This window comes from Mesoplodon bidens (genome assembly GCF_964165515.1).
Source record: "Mesoplodon bidens genome assembly, chromosome: 10".
NCBI classification, from domain to species: domain Eukaryota; kingdom Metazoa; phylum Chordata; class Mammalia; order Artiodactyla; family Ziphiidae; genus Mesoplodon; species Mesoplodon bidens.
In genome coordinates, this window is record NC_138172.1 from 66,225,291 (window position 1) to 66,247,977 (window position 22,687).

Sequence of the window (22,687 nt, forward strand, 5' to 3'; positions counted from 1 at the left end):
ACTCACTTGGCCCAGTGGGAGAACTGATTCCAATGAGGAACAGGGAGGGCTGAGGCAGGAGAACTGCCTTCTTATTTCAGCCAGGAGAGCAGGGGCTTTGAGGAGCCTTGTAGTAACCAGATGCCTCCTGCTCCTGCGGGGAATCCACAGGAACTGGGCTTCCTTCAACACCCACACGATACTCTGAGCCCCTTCCCCTGTGCACAGGAAACTCAATCTTTCCCAGGTTCCCCTCCAAAGTGTCCTGCACATCCCCCAAATCCATGGCAGCAGGTCCCCCAGCAACTTACCGGATGGTGCTCTGCCTGCCACCTCCCCACTGTGGGCATTTTCAGGCTAATTCCTTCCTTCCCAAATCCTGCCCCTCCGGGCTGGAACGGGGTCCTAATTCCTATGATTCGCAAAGCCTGGCTAAGATTAAGCTCTGGAGTTTAAGCAAGCTTTCCTTGGGGCTTAGCCAGCAGTAGAGTAAAATGGGTTAGCAGGTGCCCCGATTCTGGGGTCTGAAGGTCCCATGCCTCCATGGGCACCTCTCCAAGCCCTCTCCCTCTGAGCGGCTCTCACCTTTGCTTGGACTTGATGCCCTGGGGTCTGCTCACACCCTTAATGAGAGTGCCTTTGGCCACAGCCCTGTTATCCAGAGCCCAGGCCCTGACCTCTGCTGGGCTGGTGGAGAGAGGGAGGGGGAGAGAGAGAGTGGGAGGGAGAAAGGCCATATTGCTTCCAAAATCATGTCCTTCTCATCAGCTCTATCCTCTCTAGTCAAGAAGAGAAGTTTGGCTGCACTTTTACACCAAAAACCTGCTAAATTATTTCCCACAGAACAAAAGAGCTCTCTTTCCACAACATGGATGGGAGAATTGGTGACAACTTTGACATAGAAGTTTGTTCCCACTTCTGGCCATTGAGATTGCAGAAATACTGGGGCTCAGCTTGGTTAAAGTGCCTTTTCATGTGAATGATGGGGATCATAAGGTCTGCCCTGCTGGGGCGTTGTATTAATTAGATGATGGATGTAAAGAGTCTGATGTATATGGAAGGTGCTCAATAAAGGCTGAGGCATTTCCCTATCTTGGCTCAGTTACTTCAACTGTAATATAAGGAGTTGGGGGAAAAGAAGGCCATACAGCAGGGTTTTGGATGCCCCTCCCAACTCTCTGATACCAGAGACAGGAAGGAGGAAGCCTTTTCCAGGTGATGACAGGCGGGCATGGGAGGGGCCGGACCAAGCATGGTGGATGTGGAGCCAGGTCTCTGCTCAGTGTGGTCCCTGGAGGCCAACAGTGCAGGCCGCTGAAAAAGCGTGGACACCTGGGTTTACGTCCAGGCTTTCTCCCTCCCTGCCTTGTGTGCCCCTTGGTCAAGGCACAACCTCTGTTTCCCTTTCATCAATCAACAGCTGGACCTGTTAACCCCATCAAATCCCACTTTACTCCCGGGTTGGCCTGAGATTTAATGAGATGTGGAAGTGAAAATGTTTTTCCAATTTAAGTGTCATCTCTTCCAGGATGGGCCTGAGTATCTGGCTTTGACTTTCCAACGCCTAGATGTGTGGCAGATCCAGGCCTTGTGGGGATCGTTGGAGAAGCTGCCAGCAGTCGTGCCTACAGATGCGTGACATTATCCTCATCCCTGCACCCCGCTGACCTTGCCTCCTCCTCTCTCTGAGCCCCGAGGGCTTGGCCCTGCACCAGGCACACAGTGGTGCTTAATTAGAGTTTGTGAAATAAACAGATTTCTGGGTGAGAAGCCTGGTTTAAAAAGTGAGAAAATGGCCAAAGGGGTGGAGAGAATCAGTAAGGGTGGGAGGGAGAAGTAATATCTGAGTGGAAAGTGGGTCTGCTATTTGTTCAGCTGTAAGTAGTTACCAAGAGCTTACGGTGGGGGAGAGGGAGATGGACAAGGCACAGCCCCTACCCATCAGGAGCTCACAGCGAATGATCCACAGTAAAGGGTGGGCCAGGCAGAGTCCAGAGGATGAGAGGACAAAGGTTGGTGGGCTTTTAGTGGTAGGTGGGCTCCTGGAGGGCTCCCTGGAGAAGGTGGCATTTAGACGCAGAGTGGAGTAGGGTTCTTGAGAATAGCTTCTCACAAGGCCTGAGGGAGTTGGGAAGAGGTTAAATGGGTGAGGGCCCCCAGGACAGTGGCTGGGGATGCGACCCTATTCTGGACAGCAAGGGGGGGAAGCTGACTCTGTCCCCCCACCCCGTGTCTGGACCTGGATCCTCTCCTGGTGGGTGTGCTCCTGATAAGAGGCAGGGTGCCCACTGCTTGTCACTGCCCACCAAGCCGTGTTCCAGCATAAAAGTGCAGCTCAATGCAATTGAACATGTGTTTATGGAGCATCCACCGTGGAGCCCTCAGTGGTGGTCCTGACCTGCCTCTCCCCTGCAGGTTTGGGGGGAGAAGAGGATTTTGACCTGGTTTCTGGCCTGAGGTTGTTGGGGGGTGGAGTGGGGTGGAGACTAAGGGGCATGCCCAGTTACAATCAAGTGACAGGAAGACATGAAGGCTGTGGCAACCTGACTTGACAAGTATAGGATCCATGTTTGACATAAAAAACTTCCAACAGGGCTTCCCTGGTGGCACAGTGGTTGACAGTCCGCCTGCCGATGCAGGGGACATGGGTTCGTGCCCCGGTCCGGGAAGATCCCACGTGCCGCGGAGCGGCTGGGCCCGTGAGCCATGGCCGCTGAGCCTGCGCGTCCGGAGCCTGTGCTCCGCAACGAGAGAGGCCACAACAGTGAGAGGCCCGCATAACGCAAAAAAAAACCCCAAAACTTCCAACAGCTTTGAACGTGGACTAGGATACGAAAGAATTACCACTAAGTTTGATGACGGTATTTTGACTTTGTTTAAAAATGAAGGGTCGGGGCTTCCCTGGTGGCACGGTGGTTAAGAATCCGCCTGCCAACGCAGGGGACACGGGTCCAAGCCCTGGTCTGGGAAGATCCCACATGCTGTGGAGCAACTAAGCCCGTGCACCACAACTACTGAGCCCACGTGCCACAACTACTGAAGCCCGTGCGCCTGGAGCCCGTGCTCCGCAACGAGAAGCCACCGCAATGAGAAGCCCGCGCACCCCAACGAAGAGTAGCCTCCACTCACGGCAACTAGAGAAAGCCCACGTGCAGCAACAAAGACCCAACGCAGCCATAAATAAATAAATTAATTAATTAATTTAAAACAAAACAAAGAAGGGTCCTCATCTTCTAGGGATATACAGTGAAATATTGACAGATGATATGATACTATGGCTGGGATTCTCTTGAAAATAACTGGGGGGGGCGTGGCTGGGGGGATATAGATGCAAAGACTGAGTCGATGCTGGAGGATGAGTACATGGGCCTTCATTAGACTATTCTCTGCACTTCTGTGCATTTTTAAAAATTCTCCGTAACACATAAGTTATAAAAAAAAAGAAAAGAAAAACCAACAGCACCACTTAGCCTGAAAACAAAAGCTTTCAACTGTACTTTCCAGTCACTGTGTAGGAGTTCAAGATGATGAAATAATCCACCACAGCGCTTTGGATGCATTTGGGTTTTATTCATCACAATAGCATCAAAATGGTAGTGCAAGCATGGGGGACATTAGGGTCACTGTAGGCTGTGCTTGCCTGGTGTGCGATGCAGGAAATCTCTGACATAATTTGACAGCTTCCTGGGGGCTGGGATGTGCAGGCTGAGGATGGGCCTTGGGGGACGGATAGTTGTGAGGGTGACGTGACCCAAGGCTCCCTAGGAGGAGGACGGAAACCCAGGGGCTCGGGCACTCCCAGAGATGTGGTGGTGGGGGGCTGGGCCAGACCCTGCTGAGGACCTGCCACATGTGGCTACTATGTGTGGTGGGGGTGGGCAGTGGGGGCCACCTTTGCACCGTGTGACCTAACTCCACCTGCTGCATCGCATTAGGCAGGCGACAAGGTTCCCCCAGGCCCAGGGACAGGGAGGAAGATGGCTCTCCCAGGTGCCTGCCCCAACCAGGACGGGGCTCTGGGCGCGCTTGCTGTGGGGTTGAGAGTTGGAGTCAGCCCAGTTCTCTCCCAGCCCACCCTGACTCTTCCCTGCGGGCTGGGGATGACACTTTCTCGGCTTCCAGCCTCCCCTTTCTCTGTCCCTTCTCCTCCTGCCGTTGCAATTCACAAAGCAGGGTCCAAGGGGGTCAGTGGGAGTCCCCGCTGAGAATGGGGGTGTTCTTCACCTGTCCACCCCTTTTGTGCTTTCACTTTCCTCCTTCCAGGACCTGCCTTGCCAAGGTCTCTTTCTGTCATCAACAGCAGTGGCTGACATTCCCTGAGAACATCCCCAGGGGTATTTAAAAGGAGGTCAGAGGAGGAGGGTGAGGTTTAACCCACAGGAATAACCTCCGGGGAGGAGGAGTGAGGAGGAAGGCAAGGAGGGGAGAGACAGGCGGGAGGGGGAGGGAGAAAGAAGGCAAAGACCCATGGGGGTGGGGAGTCGGGGTGGGAGCAGGGTTGGTGAGAGAAGGATGGAGTCGGAGCAGCATGGGGAGTGTGGTTTGGGGAGAGAAGAGAGTTTGGTACAGAGGGAAGCAGAAAACAGAGGAGCTGGCAGTGTTTTCTGCAGCCACCCAGGCCTGGGTGGGGTTAATCCCGATTTTGGGGAGACTCATCCGCATCCTACTTCTGCTCCCGCAGTACGCCTGTATCCACCTGATGTTGACGGATCTATCTGCGGGTCTGGACGCCTGGTGCCTGTCATGCTGTTACTTCCACTCAGATCCCCGCCCACCGAGGAGAGGTCTCCGGCACTCTGCCAGCAGAGCATCTGGCAGCTTGTGGCTGACGCTCTGGAGGGAGGGTTCAGAGAACCACCAGGCCAGATGGGTGGTCACTAGAATGGGGGGTATGGAGGCAGGGCTGAGGTTCCTGAGGTCTCCTGACCTCAACCCCAGGCCCAGCCTCCTCTTCCGGCCTCCAGGGGCCTGCGGCTGGAGCTGAAGGGGTTTCTGGGCAGCCTTGCCTCAGGTCTGCAGAGCCCCCCGGGGCTCTGGACTCTGAGTCAGCATTTCTGGGCCAGTCCTTGGTGTCCCATACAGGCTGGAGATTTCATCGCATGGTGGTGGTGCTGCTGGGCCAGATCTGACCACCTCCGCAGGGGAAAGAGGCCTGGATTTGAGGCCCTGCAGGGCCACTAACTGAAAGTTTGACTTGAGGCCAACTGCTGCTCCCCCTGGGCTCATTTCTTTAGCTGCAGGGAGGCCACACTCCTTGCCAGACCTGCTCTCAGAGAGCCCAGGCCCCACGGGCAAAGGGGGCAGGCAAGTCAGAGCTCCTTCCTAGGTGTAGGACTGCACTGGGGCTCCTCTCCTGAGAGGGCTGGAGAGGGAGAGATGGCCTTTAAGGACCTGCCTGGCCCTGTGCTCCTGCCATGGCTTCTGCCTTTCCCTCTGCCCATCTAAATCCAACTCTCTCCTCCAGGAAGCCCTCCCTGATAGCACCTGCCCTTTCTGCCCTCCTTTTCAATGAGTATCATACTGAGGGCCCAGTCCTGTGCTGGGACCAGGAGGGTGGCAGGGGTATCAGGGCTGAGCCCTTAATTATACATATTTTGCAAAGGAATATTCTGGAGTAGGTCTCCATCCCCCCAGATGTTTCCCCCACCATATGCCTGGATGTGGACCGAGTGGCTATGGGGAAATAGGGCCGGGTCGCAGGACACAGACCGTGGCGCCACTGCAGCCCCGTGTCCAAGCTGGAGCCTCAGAGCATGTCTGCTCCTCCTTTTCGCTCTCCCTTCCCGAGGCCAGGCATCCACACCCACATTGTCCCCCAGCCCAGGGCCCCATTACCCCTCTCTGGTCTCCAGCCTCTCTTTTCTGCCTCTGCCCATCCAATCTACCCGCACAGCCTCTGAGACGTCCCCCTGAAAGAGCTGAGGGGCTCACCTTTCTACTTCAGCCCTTGGGGGGCTCTCTGTGAAGTCACAGCCACTTAGCTCCATAGACAGCGACTTCTGCCACCTCCCCCCATCCCACTTTTTCTGGCTTGCCTCCAGTGCCTCCTACCCCCCCATTCCTGGAGGCCTCCCGGCACCCCAGCCTTTTGGTCCAGTTCCCTGAAAACTCAGGTACCGGTTTCTTCAGGCTCTGCTCATGCTGGTCTCCTTGACTGGGGTCCTTCAAGGCTGAGCGAAAATCTACCTTCCCTCTGGCAGTGTCCTTGCTGCCTCAGGGGGGATTCATTGCCACCTGCGTGCCCACTGTGCCCGTCAACGTCTCGAGCGAGGTCCCTCCTTCTTTCCTTAGCGCTGTTCTGTCTGTCTCACTCCCCATCGTGACCCTTCCGTGTCCAGACAATGGGATTCTGGGTCTTATTCTTTAAGATTTTGCCAGGCACACAGTAAGCGCATAATAAATGCTTGTTAGGTTGAACAGATAAATGCCATTTCACCATGCATGAATCACTTCTTTTCCTTAAAAAAGTTATTACAAAAATCATCCCTACGGGCTTTTTTTTTTCTTCTTTCTTTCTGTTTTTGGCCATGCCATGTGGCATGCGGGATCTTCCCCAGCCAGGGACTGAACCCGTGCCCCCTGCATTGGGAGAGCAGACTCATAACCATTGGACCACCAGGGAAGTCCCCTACAGGCTTTTAAACGTCCATGACCATACCGAAGTGGATAAATAAAAAGCAGAAATCCCTCATCCTTCTCTCCCTCCAGATCTAAACCCCTAGCTCGAGCCTGTGAACGGAGGGGAGAGTTTTTGCCTGGCTGGTAGTTCTCAGAGCTGGTGCCCCTTCCAGCTGCGTGGGCCTTTATTGGAAGTGCAGATTTGGGGCCCTGCACTCTATCTGTACGAGAGAAGTACTGGAATCCCAAAACAAGCTCCATGAGTCCTGGTCCAGGCAGGAGTGGAGGTGAGGCAGGTACAGACCCCATCATAGGAGTCTGGAGCAAAACCCCAAGTCAGCTAATTTCCTGTCTTTTGCCTCCTTCAGCCTCAGTGGGTGGCAGAAGAGAGCCAGTGGGCTGGTGGCCAGCGCCCTCCCCTGGGGGTCCAGGTTGGGGTCGGGGATGGGGCTCTGGCTGGGCCACTAACTTGATTTGGCAAATCATTGTACTCCCCTCATCTCAAAAAGGCAACGACTCTCTAGATATTCTCCCAGGTGCCCAAGCAAATACATGAACGATAACAACAAAAATCTGTGCTTTGAGCTCTCTGAGTGCTTGCAGTCCAGATACAGGGAATTTTATGGGGAGATGCCACCAGTTTCCAGATTTTCAAGGGGAGGGACAAGACCCGGAAGTGACACGAAAGGGCTTACTTCTTCCCTGCGCTGTCCCAGTGTGGACACACCCTGCCCGTCATAGCCCATATGCCCATGTTCCTGGATCAAGGCAAAGAAAAACTCCGCCACATAAATTCACTCTTTGGAAGGAATAAGATGTAACAAACATTTCTTCAGCACCTACTATGCGCCAGGCACTAATGCAGATGCTATGGATACAGCAGTGAAAAAAAAATGGGCAAAAATAGCTGTCCTGATGTAGTTTACATTTTAGTCTGGAGAAACAGATAATAAACAAATAAAGAACTATGTGGAGAGAGTGTGGGGGAGAAGGGTGGAGGAGGGGAAGAGAGTGGGCGGGGTGGGCTGGGTGGGAGCGGCTCTCCAAGCACAAAGCCAGCAGGCCAGGCCCCTCCTGTGCAACTGGAGGAGGCAATCTCCAAACATTCCTCACCCGAGCCATGGTGAGTGTCAGGCTCTGCCCTTAAGGGGCTTCTGGTGTATTTAGACAAATACACTAGACTGGCCTCAGGGGCCTGTGGGATTCTCTCCTGGACAGGATTCCCTACACGAGCTGGCTTCAGACAAGTCGGGAAGGAGGGAGTCAGGAGGTTGGAGGCTTCAGAGTGGGCTTCCTAGAGCAGGTATCATCTGGGCTGGGCCTTGAAGGATGAGTAAACTCACAATTGCACAGGAGGGAGAGGGCACCCCAGGCCAAGGTACAGTGTGAGCCAAGGTGCGGCAAGGGCTGCTCCACCCACCCCGGCCCCGTGCAGGAGGGGATGGGCTGCCCCAGCCCCTGACCTGAGCTTGGCAGACACTGCCGGCACAGAGACCTCCCTGCCCTGGCACCTCTTAGAGGCCTGTGATGCCAGCCTCTACCCTTGGCAGGACACTGATGACCTTCCTTTGTTTCCTCCCAGGCCTCACCTTCCCCTCCCCACTGCCAGCCTTACCCAACAAAGAGCTGTTTCCAGCAAAATCCAAACAGAAAAGTTTCCATCTGGGGGGTGGACTACAGGAAGGCACAGATATCATTTCTCTTTTCTTCAAGGAGACCCCAAAACTGTCATTCCATGATCTCAAGGACAACTCTGGTCCCCTGCAGGTCCCTGAGTGGGCTGGGAAAGCCAGAACAATGAGCAGGTCTGGTGGTCCAGAAAGGACTCGGGTATATTCCTGTGCTGTTTCCCTTCTTGGAGTTGTGTTATGGAACTGGGGTGAGAAAGCCAAGGCCTTTCGAGCTCTGGATCTTGCATCAGAAGGGCCTGGCTTGCCAGTGAGACAGGGGTGGGGATTTTACATCCATCCTGCAGCTCATTACGGGCTTATAGGCAAGTCTGGGCCGGAGCGCCCCGGGGTGAAATATGGCCCAGGGAACGGGAGGCTTGTGGGCAGCTAAGCCTGATGAAGGCGGCCAGGCTATTACTTAACCATACTGATGGGCTTTACGCTCCCAGTGGTGACATTTTTGCTGCGTTGCTTAAAAAAACAGTAGCAGCACTTCCTCCGGTCATTTTTCTACTTTTTCCTCATAAATGAAAAGGCAGATGTTTCCCAGAAGGGTTGCAGCTAGAATCTCATTTCTCCCTAGTGCCTGAGAGCTTAGGATGAGATGAGAGATACTGAGGCCCCTCCGGCCCACCCTCCCCTGCCCACCTCCTCTGATACCCTGGTCCCCCGAGCCCCCAGTGCCCACTCTCCCACCTTCATTCCCCTCCTCACTCTCGTTTTCTCAGTTAAGTCCCTTTGTCTTCAAGGTCTCTTAACTGCCACTCCCTTTCACCCTGCCCTCCCCTCTTCCTTTTCAATCCTACCCCTCGTTTCCTCCCCATTCTCTCCTCTCCCCTCCTCCCTCAACCCTTCCTTCTCTCTCCCACTTTCTAGGCCTCTCCCAGTTTTGCAGATGAGCAAACAGAGACAGAAGGAACTTGCCCAAGGTCACATAGCTCATCCCCTTGGGTGGTTTGTGACATTATAGGTGGTCAGGGCCTGTGGCTCCCATTTCTGTGTCTGCAGCACAGGGGGCTGGAAGATGGGCCCTCGGACTGGGTTGTCTGGGTTGCAGTGTCCACCTAGGAAGCCATAGGTCAGCTAGACCAGACCCTTGCTCTGTGGACCAGCAGCATCAGGGTCACCTGGGAGCTGGTTAGAAATGCAGAGTCTCACCCCCCACCCCACGCCCCCTCCAGCCTGAGACCTTTTGAATTAGTTTCAGCATTTTAACAATATCGCCCAGCAGAGTCATGGGTACACAAGCATTTGTGCTGGCGTGCTTTCAGGGGAGGGTCTACATCCCGCTAGTCTTGTATGTCTGTATACCCCTCAGCCGTCCCAGGAGTGTGCTCACAGCCGCTGCAGCACCCCCCTCCCCGCCCCTCTTCTGCACCTGGGAAAGCATGTCAGAGTCCCCACCATGCTGCTGGCCCAGAGCGGGGCGGCAGTGGGCAGAGGCTTGGCTGTTTGCCTCAGGGTCTCTTGATGCTTGATTATGCCCTGATGAATAAGGGCTTGCAGATGTCTGGAGACCACAACCTGGCTGGGTCCTTCTACCTTTTTCCCGACTGTGGCCTGGGCCAAGCTCCCCTGTGCCAGCGGAGTGCACCTGAGCCCAGCCCAGAAGCAGTGTCAGGATAGCAGGGAGATGGGCTGAGAGCTGGGATCCTGCTCTGTGGTGCCTCCCAAGAGCTGCCCAGCCCCAGTCTCAGGCCTCCTGAGCAACATTCTGGGAGCAACCCTGGGAGGAGAGGTGATCTGCCTCCTGGGAGCTCTCAGGGAAGGCAGCTCCTAGCCTCTGTAGCTGGTGTTCCTGGGCTGGAAGGGACAGCTGTCTTCTAATCCAAACCCTTCACTTGACAGGTCCAGCAAGGAGAAGGGACTTGGCTAAGGTCACACAACTTTGTCTCTGGAGGGTAAGATAACTGGGATGTAAACAGCGTCCCCCATCAGGAGGTAAGTGGCCCAGCCCCCAAATCCTGGAGTCTCCCTGACTTTCTCTCCTACGGAGATCAATGATGGCTGAAAATTCTCTGTCCTCCTGCCACTGAAAGATGAAGGTGGCATCAAATCTCCCTCCCCTGAATCAGGGCTGGGCTTGGCGAGCTGTTTAACCAAAGGAGAAGGTGGAATTATGTTCTGGGACTTGACCCTTGGTCACAAGGCACACTGGTCTCTTGGCACACCTGCTCTTGCTACTGAGCTGCTATGTTATGAGAAGCCCCGAAAAGAGGCCGGTGTGAAGAGGAACTGAGACCTTGGGCCAATAGCCCAGGCTAAGCTCCCAGCCCGGTCAGCACACACTTGCTGACACTGACTCACCTTGGCAGTGGCTCCAGCGCCTCACGCCAGGCTGCCCCAGTCAATGTCACATGCAGCAGACGAGCCTTCCTTGTTGAGCCCTGCCAAATTGCATTCTCATGAGCAAAATAAATGACTGTGGCAGTTTGAAGTCACCAAGTATTGGGGGTGGTTTGTTATGTAGCAATATAAAACTGGAACACCCCTGAATCCAGTCTGTCAGCAAATCTTGTCAGCTCTGCCTTCTAAATATACCTAAATCCAACCTCCATCATCTTTTGCTTGGAAGATTGCAAGAAACCAACCCTGCCTCCGGCCCCTTGCCCCTACAGTCTGTTGTCCTGCTAAAATCGAAGTCAGATCCCACCTTCCTGCTCAAACCTCTACAGGCTCCCCGTTTCACTCACAGTGAAAGCCAGGGTCCTTTCCATGGCCCGTAAAGCCTTGTGGGCTCTGATGCTGCTTTCCTCCCTGCCCTCGATTCCTTCTCCTCTCTCAACACTCTCCACTCTGGCCAATGGTCTTCCTGTTAGTTCTTGACCATCCCAATTTCACTCCTACCCCAGGGCCTTTGCACCTACTGCTTGTTGAGCTTAAAGCACACTGCTTGCAGATACCCTCCTGGCTACTCCTTCATTTCATTTAGGTTGTAGTCAAATCTTTTCAGAGGGGCTTCCGTGACCACACTACAGAAAGCAGCATTCCTGTCCCTCCCCAACCCCCTTATCCTGCTGCATCTTTCTCCATGACACTTAGCACTGACATTCTATGTTTACTTTATTATCTCTCTCCCAATTAGAGATAATATCTCTAACACAGACTTCTTGAGAGCAGGGATTTTTGCCTGTTTTCTTGAATCCCCAGCACCCAACTCAGTGCCTGGCCTGCAGTGGGTGCTCAGTACAAGTTGGTGGAGTGGAGGAACGAGTGTGGGCTGGCCTGGGCTGGGAAGCCTTGCAGGGGGCGGGGATGCTGCCAGAGCTCTTTCAGAGCCCTCCTGCCTTTCTCCTGGGAACTACACTTCCCAGGGCTCCTTGCCAGGGGCTTCTGGCTCCGGTTAGAGGGCGAGGAGGGAGCATCACTGCTCAGCGGCCCTCCAGCCTCCTCAGCACCTGGTGTCTCCCTCTGGGCCTTGCTCAACCCTGCCCCTGGAATGGCTTCCTCCAGTCTCTGCTGCTCATTGAAATTTCACCTGGCTGTCAAGGCTTGGATCTCAATATCATCCATCTGCCACCTCCTTCCCCAGGAGTCTGCTCAGATGGCCATTTGGGAGTTCACCAAGGCTGTGGAGGGGAGAGATAGCCAGTGCCTGGGTGCAGATGTGGCCCGGTAGGCAGGCCATCCCCAGGGAGTCTGCCTCTGGGGTCTCCTGGCTGCAGGTGGCCAGATGAGGTCCAGAATGTGCTTCTCTGCCCTCAGCTCCCCCTGCCTCGCCTCTTCTCCACATGGCGTTCTCTTTCTTGATTCCCAGGCTTTTAACATCTGGCCCCCCAGCGGGCTGATCCTCTTACCTGGAGACAGTGCCAGGCCCATCACCACTTTAAAAGCCTCATTTTTAAAAGAGAGCCCCAAGCCTTCCTCCCCAGAAGTTCTGCACCCACGTTTACATCTCTGACATCCTCCCAGCTGCGAGGCAGCGGAAACTGCTTCCAGCTACTTTTATTTAGGCTTCAGAAGGAGGATTGTGGCCGCCGGCAGATGAGGTCTGCAGGGCCCTGGAAGCAAACCTCAGCCCCGAGTCTCTAAAAATAATTTTCTATTTGGCTCCAGAACCTGGTTCTGTTCTTCATCTGCCTGCAGGAGGCCTTGGGAGGGCCTAGATCCTGAAGTTGTGCCATGAAAAGCTGACGCAGGAGGTGCTGAAAGGTTGTCCAGCTCCAGTCCCCTCCCCTCCCCCACCTCTGGTGGAGAGCGGGTGTCACCTCTCAGCTGCATCAAACCTAAGATACCATTCCTTGAAAAAGTAACCATTACGTTAGGTACCATGAAGGGGAAAAAATGCTACAGATTAAACCAGAATAAAGCATCGATTGTTAGACATATTCCAGTTTCAGGGGTATTAAAATGTGAAAACACATGTGTATCTTAGATGAAATACAGTCCTAGTCTGGGTGGAGTCTGGGTAGAGCCCTTTCCTCTCCAAACCGACACTCTCTGGCTCACATCTTCCCTGGAAAGGAAGGGATAAAAGGTTTGTCTTGGGGCTTCCCTGGTGGCGCAAGTGGTTGAGAGTCCGCCTGCCGAGGCAGGGGACTCGGGTTCGTGCCCTGGTCCGGGAAGATCCCACATGCCGCGGAGCGGCTGGGCCCGTGAGCCATGGCCGCTGAGCCTGCGCGTCCAGAGCCTGTGCTCTGCAATGGGAGAGGCCACAACAGTGAGAGGCCCGCGTACTGCAAAAAAAAAAGGTTTGTCTTGGATCCAAAGGCTTTTGGCTCCCACTCTTGCTGGGGTTGTGTGTGTGAGAGGAGACGGTGAAGGGGGTGATTGATAGAACAGAGGACCCAGGGAAGTGGAGAAGGGGGTCCTGTCAGCGGAAAGTGGGAAGCCATCTGCCCCCCAGAGCCTGCTGAATGACAAAGTCACAAGCCCACGCTGCTGCCTTGTGAGCCCAGAGCAAAACGGGTGGCCTCAGCCCCTGTCCCACTGATCTGAGTCACGGAGGACTAGCGAGTGGGAGGGACTGTCCTCAGCCCTCCCCGGATTACGCAGCCCCCTGTGTTCTGTGTTCGGAGAGGCTCTCGGCCCCCAGCAGAGGAGGGCACTGGAGGGAGCTTCGTCCACTGCTTTCTGAGAGGGAAACAGAAGCCTGCAACCTGGAGCTGTCAACACAAGTCCAGGGAGATGGGGTGATGTGGGAAGGACAGACAAGGGAGTGGGGCCCAGAAAAACTCAGGAGAGGAGCATCCGCCTGCAGCAGGAAGGACTGGAGTGAGACCTGCAGTAGGGAGGGAGTGTGGGCAGTGGACATAGGCCTTTGCAGCCTATGGCAGTTACCACCATGTTGCCCACACCCCCCCCTTCAAGGCCTGAGTGCCTGTTCTCCCAGCAGTGGGGAGTGTGGGCAGCGGACTGCTCCAAGGTGAGCCCCTCTTCCTTGTGAGTGTTCTTGGCTGAAGGGAGCCTCCTCCCTCAAGGTTACCCCATTTTCTGGAGGCAGCCCACATCCAGTGACTGGTAAATGGACAGCATAAAGGATGGCCCCCCTCGCACCATGTGTGACCACCTGCAGGGCCAGGGGTGGCTGAGGCCTCGGCTGTGACTGCATCGCAGCCCAGCTTCTCACTCTGCCCAGTCCTGCCTCCTTCACTCCCCACAGGTGCTGCTCCCAGGAATCTACACATGAATCTCCATTTCAGAGTCTGTTTCACAGGAGCCTGACCTGTCACAGAGACCCTGAGTAAACAAGAGGGAACCAGACAGTTCCGCTCTGAGGCCCTGGAGACTCCTCCCTGGCCTGTGGGTCCTCTAGGCTCAGGGGGAGCTCTAGGGGACTCCCCAGGAGTTTCCTTCAGGTCTACCTCAGCTCCCTGCCCATCCACCGACCCAGAGGAGAAGCAGCAGATACACAGACCACGGCAGGGGCAGGGGATGCAGACAGAGCCCAGGCAGGGGGACTCAGGGACATCTGGCAGGTGATATAACTGCTGGGGGACCCCAAGTGTGGCTACCCCAGGTGATATAACTGCAGGCTCCCCACCTATGTGCACAACAGAGCATATCTGAGCTATGCACAAAGCCGGGGGTTGGCCAGTGTGTAGGTCTGTAGATGATCACGTGTATGGGTACATGTACATAAATGCACGTGTGCATGTATGTGTGTGCACATGGAGGTAGGAGAAAGCTCCTATGTACTTACACCTGGCATGCAAGCATGTGGTTATGAGTGTACGTGGAGGAGTCTGTGTAAGTAGGCGCGAGTGTGTGCAAACAGGACTGCGTGTTTATCAGTGTGCCTGTGTGTGGGTACAGACAACTCACAGAGGCAACTCACTCTGTGTGTCATCTCCCTCACCAGCTCCAGCCTCTCTCTTGCCTCAGATTCTCTGCCTAAGCTGTCCTGAGAACAGCTTCTTTTCCTTGTGTCTCAGCCTCCTCCCGGAAGCCTTCTTTGGTGAAGCCACCAGAAATTCTAGGCTACCCTGTCTTGTCACGGGGTGTTCTCACCAAAACGATTTACTTATAGGCTTGGCTGTCTGTATTTGCCTGTGTCGCCATCAGACTGAGCGCTTTCTGAGGGCAGGGTTGTGTCTCCCTCATCAGACTGAAGTTCCCAACCTTGAGAACTGCCTCTCTCATCAGGCCAGGATCTTCCCAAAGATGGAGCCTAACTCTGTCTCCCAGACTGAGCTCAATAAGCCCCACTGATAATGCCCCGAGAAAAGACAGAGAGCTGAGGACCACACTCCCTGTACCAAGCCCAGTGCCCTTCCTGGTGACCTGTGTGGGTGTCCAACAGAATGAGCTGTGGGTCGGGCGTTAGGACATCTGAGTTCCAGTCTTGATTCAGTGTGACTTAGGAAAACGTTTGCTTTTGGGGGTCCAGGTACCTCATCTGTAATGTGAGGGGTTAGTTGGCCCCAGGGGACCTCATGGCCCTGCCCTTTGCCATCACAGCTCTGGTGACATCCAGTCTCCAGGGTCCTGTGCGGCCCCCTGTCATTTACGCTGACCCTGGCCCACCTGCCCATCCCCACTTTAAGCTTGTTAGTTGACCGGCTGCCAGCAGCATCCTCTCCCTCAGCCACGTGGAAGGAATGAGGAGGGTCAGCGGGCCACATGTCCTGGGTTCTTACATTGAATAAACTGACAAAAGCCATCAGAAGATATATTGTTTAACAGGAGATTAAAAACCAACGAGAGCGGCTGGGGTTCTGATCCTGACCTCTGTGTTTTTAATTTCTTTTGCCGCTCAAATCACCACATTCTAAAATGATAGAAGTAGCTGTGTTTGCTCAAGGGTTTTATCATTAATTGATTTGGCTGAAGTCTTCTCATAAGCCCCATCTTTTGGAACACGCTTCTCATTTTAAGCCTCTAGACTCACTGAGAAGCAGAGTGTCAAGACCCGTGGGGGCAGGGGTGGGCGTCGAGTGTCACCTCGGCAAGCATCTCCCCACAGGTCAGCGGGCCCAGGTCCTGCCCAGAAGCCCCGGCCCCTGGAGCAGGCGTCTCCCCATCCTTCTAGCTAAAGGGCCAGAGTCTGCGCAGTCTGCCGCAACACTAGGCAGGTCAGAGCCTGGCGGGTGCCCTGCAGAAGGCTGGCAACCCTAGGCTGCAGAGAGAGGTGTCTGGTCAGGCCTCATCTCCCAAATCCGTGCCATTCAGTGGAGATCAGAGGCCCACTTGGGCCCCCACTTCCCTAACAGACCTTCCCCTCCTCTGTCTCTCCCCTCCCCATCTCCATCGGGACCCCTTCCTGGGGAGGAGCCACTACTGACCTTGTTTCCCACGCTCCAGGCCAGGCCTCAGCTCTGATGGCAGTTGGTCCGGGCTTCTGGCTGGGTGATTAGAAAACCTTCATGGAAGACAGATGTTTGTATCTAACAGTGAAAGATGAGGAAGATTAAACAATGATAGTAAGCGTTAAATTTCTGATGGTACATAGTAACACATGTGCCTACAGTAGAAAACATGAAAAACGCAGACAAGTCTTCCATGTTAGCGCGAGCCCTCGTGGGTGCACGTGAGGGGGCGCCGACTGGAGCCCGTCCCCGGGGCAGGAGGTGGGGGGGTCACCGTAGTGACCGGAGGGCTGAGGTGTGTTAGACATGTCTTGTGGGCCCGCTTCACCTTCACTGCTTCTTTTCTCTTCAGCATGTGGCTCTCTTGGTCTCAGGCTCCTTGTCTCGGTGAGGCTGGAACGACGGCCTCACATCCTCACAACCTCAGGGTTGGGGGAAGAGAGGAATGCTCTCCTCCAGCTCCAGGTCTGGAAACCACAGGGAAGCTCTCTGATTGGTCTGGCTTGGGTCACATGCCTAAGCCCAGGCCAATCACAGGGCAGAATCAGGTAAGAGGCTAGCAGTTCCCATTGGTCCACATGGCGGTAGCGAGTGGGAGGGTGAAGACTGGGGGCTGGGCGGGGTGGTGTTGCCCAAATTGGGGGTGGGGAAATGCAGACAGGGACACCTCCCCAAATTAAGTGTCCTATTACTATAAAGAATATACAAATTACTTGTTAAACCACTGTTAACACTGGGGTATAGTTCATGCTAATATATTTCCTGTTCAAAACGTTTCAGTAGGCGAAGGCATTTAACAGAAGAGCAAAGTGAATTGGACACACGTGGAACGATGATAGCACCGTAAACAGGGAAGCGCACTTGAAAACCACAATGAGATACAATTTCCTACCTGTTGGATTGACGAAAATGAAAATGTCTCTCCGTCAAGGATGTGGGAAACGGGAACTCTTCACTTGGACTTGGTATTACTACTCAGCAGCGCACTCAGCAGTCCTTGTAAAGATGATGAGCCCCCTGCTACTCAGCTACTGCACGTAAATCCCCAGAGACAGTCTCACGTGTGTGTGTGTGTGTGTGTGTGTGTATGTGTGCGTGTGCACACACAAGGAACCTAAGAGCTGCAGTATTTTATGGGAAAAAATATTGTTGATAATCTCAGCGTTTATTAACCAGAGAAAGGATAAATAAAGTGTGGGATACTCAGAAATGGAATTCTCGACAGCAGTTAAAATTAATGTTACGCGTTATCAGGATGGATTAAGTGCACAAACATACTGTTCTTTGAAAAAAAAGCAGGTTGCAGAAAGTCTCGCGCTATTTATTAATACGTAAAAACATGTACAAATATTATGTATTACTTATGGATACATTCCCAGGAAGTAAATGTTTAAAATCATGCATGGGAATGATACCAGCTGAGAGGGACAGAGAGAAGGGGGCTATATAAGGAACTGGGGAGAGGTACACAGAGGATTTCAGCTGCATGTGTAATCTTTACCTCTTTTAAAATGATCTAAAGCAAAATAAAAATAAAATGAGGATCATTCTGTTTATATATATAAATGTATAAATGTAGGTATATGGGTGTTTTGTGTCTCTCTATATTTTTTTAATGTCCTGCTGTTCACTTAACGTGTTATAATGAGCATGAAAACATGATTTTTAATGGCTGCATAATATCCCCCCAAAGGGATGTGTCATAATTTATGAAGCCATGTCCTGTGGTTACCTATATAGGTTTTTTTTTTCTATTTTTTTCACATGGTAATGAGTGTCCTTATACGAATTATTTCCTTAGGGCAGAAAGCTGGGACAAAGATTTGAGCTATTTTTAAGGCTCTTGATATTCATTGGGTGGAGCATTAGCCAGAAGTCTTTGGATTACTAGTGACAGACCAGTTCAAACTGGCTTAAGAAGGGACATGTGTTGGCTTATGTTGCTGAAAAGGTCGGGGAAGGAAGGCTGCCTTCAGGGGTGACCCAGAGTCCTCAGGGACTTGTGCCCCCTCTCTCCATCCCTCACTTCTGCTTTCCTCTGACTCTTCGCAGGCAGGCAGCCCCCCTTCTCATGGCACAGGATGGCCGCCAGCATCTATAGGCTCACAGTCTAGTTTCCTAGGGCTGCTGTAATAAATGACAACAAACGTGGTGGCTTCAGGCACCAGAAATGCAATCTTTCACGGTTTTGGAGGCCAGAAGTCTGAAATCAAGGTGTCGCCAGGGCTGTGCTCCCTCCGGAGGCTCTAGGGAAGAATCCATTCCTTGTCTGCTCAGCTTCTGTGGACTGTTGGCATTTCTTGGCTTGTGGCCATCTCTGCTAGGTTTTCACATCACCTTCTCCTTTCTGTGTTTAATCTCTCCTCTGTGTGTGTCTGATTTCTCTTATAAGGATACTTGTGATGGCACTTAGGGCCCACCTGGATAATCTAAGATAAGCTTTTCCTCTCAAGATCCTTAACTTAATCATACCTTTTGGCATCTTAAGTTAATATTGACCCTTTTGGCATATAATGTAATGCTTACAGGCTCTCTAAACATTCCTAAACATTAGGAAGTAAATATATATTTGGAAGGGAGGCATTTTCAGCCTACCATACCATCCCTACTGCCCAGGATACCAGAGGATCCCAGGGGAGCGCTCTGATTGGCCAGCTGGAGTCACATGCCCATTCCTAAACTGATCACTGTGGCCGGAGCACAGAGGACTTCCAGTTGGCCTGGCCTGGGTTACACACCTGAACTTGCAGCTGGAGAGTGGGGCCAGCCAGCTCCACCTAATCACATGGACGGAGTGGTATCACTGTGGGATGGAGGAAGGGCAGCTCCCCAAAGAATGGGATGCTGGGCAGGCAAAATGCATGTCCTCCAGGCATGGGAGGGGATCTGATGGGCATTCTAGATGGAGGTACAGCGTGAGCAAAGGCTCAGAACTGGGAGAATCAAGAGTGATAATAACAACTGCCCACATTTACTGAGTCCTTAAATGTGCCAGACACTATTCTCAGCATTTTGCCTGTACTAACTCATTGATGACTTACGATTCCTTATGACACAGATGTACTGTTGTTATTGCCATTTTTACGGATGAGGAAACTGAGGCACAAAGAGATGAAGCAACTTCCCAATGTCTCACAGCTCAGAAGCATGGAGGCAGGATTTGAATCCAGGAGGTAGGTGCCCAAGTCTTAACCACCATTCTAGAGGTAGTAAGTGATCCTGTTTGGCAAGAATGTAGGGGCTGTGTGGGAGATAGCTTGAGAACAGGTTTGTTGAGGGTGGGCTGTAGAGAGCCTGAGGTCAGGCTGAGGTGCTGGGGCTCTATTTAGAAACCACAGGGCCCCAGGGGTGATAGAGCAGGGGAGTCATGGGACCCAGACAGGGCTTTAAGGGGGATGGGAGAGAGGGGGCTGAGGGGGGATGGGTGATGTGGCTTGAGTGAGGATGGGGGCGGCACAGAGGAGAGGAGGGTCTGCAAGAGGGCCCAAGGGTGGGAGTGAGGAGGGGACATATCTGGAAGGCAGAGCCACAGGCCTCAGAGACTGGAGACCTGGGAGCCCCCGTGGCACAGACAGGGCATTTGGGAGGAGGAAGTAGGAGGAAGCAGTTTGGGGGCAGAGGGAGGAGGGGCTTTCCCATTCGGGACACACTGAGCAGCTCCCCTGGCGGCCCTGGGCCAGGGGCTCGTCACAGATGAGCTGGAGCCCTCTCTGAGGGGAGGAGGGTAGAGAGAGTGCGTCGTCTCTGCCTCACAGTGGGTGGCATTCCTGGGTGGCCCGTCCCTATCCTCCAGCAGCCTGGAGTGTGCCCTCCCTCCTCTGGAGCTGCGGCCCCTTCATCTTCCCAGGGAGCAGTGAGTGGCAGCAGCTGAACTATTTAATAAGTGCAGGAGAGAGAGCAATGCCACCAAGGGCTTCAGCAGAGGATGCCCCTGCCACAAGGCCTCTCAGCTCCTGGGTCTGGCATCTCTCGCCCTCTCTGTCCTGCCCGGGGCCAGTGACCTGCAGAAAGCCAGCCACTATCACTGTTGGAGGAGAGGGTGACCTGAGCCCCAATGCTGGTGTGCCCCATTCCCACAAAGTTTCCCCCTGTGGAAACCTGAGGCCAGAGTGTTTGTATTGCAATTATATTTTGAAGAGAGGGATGCTCTGGGTGGCCTGGATTTTGAATTGGAGACGCTGAGATCCCCAACAAATATAGGTCAGGGAGAGATAAAGACTTCGGCTTATCAGAAATGACTATAATGACACAGGAGGGCTGGAGGGAGACCCTGGAATTCGTGAGGTTCTCCCCCCATCCCCCACCTCCACCTCTGACTTTGCCACTCGATTTTAACTGCCTTCGCTGCTCCAGTTACCAGAGGCCTGATGAGAGTGTGGGTAGAACTGGGCTCCATCTCCCAGCCGCTAAGATGCCCTCTACGCCTCTTTCCCAGATAGGCGTGGGCATGTGCGTGTACACACACACACACACACACACACACAATCACAGACATGTACCTAGCTCTTTAGTCCCCTGCCCTCCATGGACAGATAAACCCTCTTGTGTTTACACAGCTTCCCCTGGAGCCAGGCCTCAACCAAGGGCAGTCATCCCCCACTGGCTGTAAAAGATGGACCAAGTCAGCCTGTGGGGTCTCTGGGGAATCTGGAATTAGGCTCCGAGATCCGTGCTTGGACGCAATGGTATTCTATCCCTCCTGATGCTGCAGAGGCTGCAAAGCTAAAGACTATGTTTCCCAGACTCCTGTGCACTGAGGGGTTCATGAGTAAGGTTCTGCTAAATAGATGCACCTGCATGAGACTTGGAAGGCAGAAGTGAAACGCAGCCAGCTTCCTGGTGCTTTTGCTATTTGCTGATGGCACATGGATTTTCCTTCAGCAGCGTTCCTATGTCCAGTCACCAGCTCTGTGGGAGCCCAGATGCAGGTAGGTTGCTGACAGCGGCTTCCAGATCCTGGGATGGCAGCTGCAGCCCTGTGTCCCAGTGGTGGCTCTGGACTCCCCACCTTCCTGATGGGCCAGTTCAGCGGTGTTGTCCGGTCATCCCTGGACGCCCAGCTGGGAGCCAACTCCTACAGTACTTCCCATGGCTTTGTAGGCATCTGATTCCCTGTATTAATTCCCTCTCTGCTTAAAATCCCAAGGCTGCTTCTGTTTCCTGCACTGGACCCTGATTGAAACAGACACAAATGCACTTTGTGCTAACAGTTGGGACTTTTAGCATGAAGTTAGCAGGTCACGAGGGGCCCCAGGACCACGGTAACTGTGAAAGGCCAAAAAAAAGTGAATTCGGGAGTAGAATCTGCAGAAATGCCCCCCACCCACCCAGTGGGAGGAGGCACAGCGGCACTTTCTCCCTTCCTGATGCTTCAGTGTTTGGGGCCCCTGGCCACATGTGGCCTCGTGTGGCAGGTTGACACGTCAAAACGTTCATTTGTATTCCGTGGTAACCCCCATCCTGACCTTGACTGTCTCCCCTTCAGTAGCTGGCAGGACAGCTGCTGTCTCAGGGAAGGGATGACTCAGCATAAAGAAACAAGCAGTCCTGGCCTGACTTCCGAGTTCGAAATCACAGCCCTCAAAAGGAGACGGGGGCTTCCCTGGTGGCGCAGTGGTTGAGAGTCCGCCTGCCGATGCAGGGGACACGGGTTCGTGCCCCTATCCCGGAAGATCCCACATGCCGCGCAGCGGCTGGGCCCGCGAGCCATGGCCGCGGAGCCTGTGTGTCCGGAGCCTGTGCTCCGCAACGGGAGAGGCCACAGCAGTGAGAGGCCCGCGTACAGCAAAAAAAAAAAAAAAGGAGACGGAAACGGCTCACGTAGTTAACAGTTCAGGAGATCAGGGCAGGTGGATGACACAGAACACGCTTCCTACCCCTGCCTTCTCCCCCAGCACAGTTTTCTGTACTAGGACTTGCGGGAAAGGCAGAGGGAAACCAAGCAGGACTTGGGTCCCTGAGAAAGATGAGTCCTGAGGTCACATGTGGCCTTTCAGCTTGTCTCACTCTGCTACCTGATAGGGTTGCTCAGCGTCCCAATTCCAAATCCCTCCAATCTCATTGGCTTAGCTGATCTTTTCCAGCCAGGCCCCAAGTCAAGGTCAGTGACCAGCCTCTGAGGAAGCAGCCTTTGGCTCTAGTGACCACCTCTGGTCTGAGCAGCCTCGGCCAGGAGCTGAGTCACATGGATGGAGCCATGGGTACCGCACCTCGGAGGGTTAGCAGGGGCTGCAGGTGGGGGCCCAGCGGATGCACCTAGTCCCAGAACACCCTGCTTCCTTCACAGGTGGCAAATCTCTTAAGGCAGGGTCTGTGTGTTACCGGGCTTTTGTGGTTCCTTCACCTCATTGGTCCGTAATGGAGTCACTGCCGTGTCATCTCCAGGATCTAGGAGTTTGGCCAGATGGAATGTTTATTTGCTTTTGAATTTTTCCATGTTGCTTTGTTTAAGAATTCCAGGTATCCCAGCAGCAAATTTCCAGCCCCAGTTTCTGCTAATGGCGAGCAAGTTTGGGGCATCACCCAAGTGCACTGTGCCTCAGTTTCCCAAAGTGTAAATGCAGACACCTCTGGGGAGACTGATGTGACATTTACCAGCATAAAAATGCTATGAAAAAGCCCAAAGCAGACCGTGTAAATGTAAACCCTGTGGGGAATGGTGATCTCAGTCCT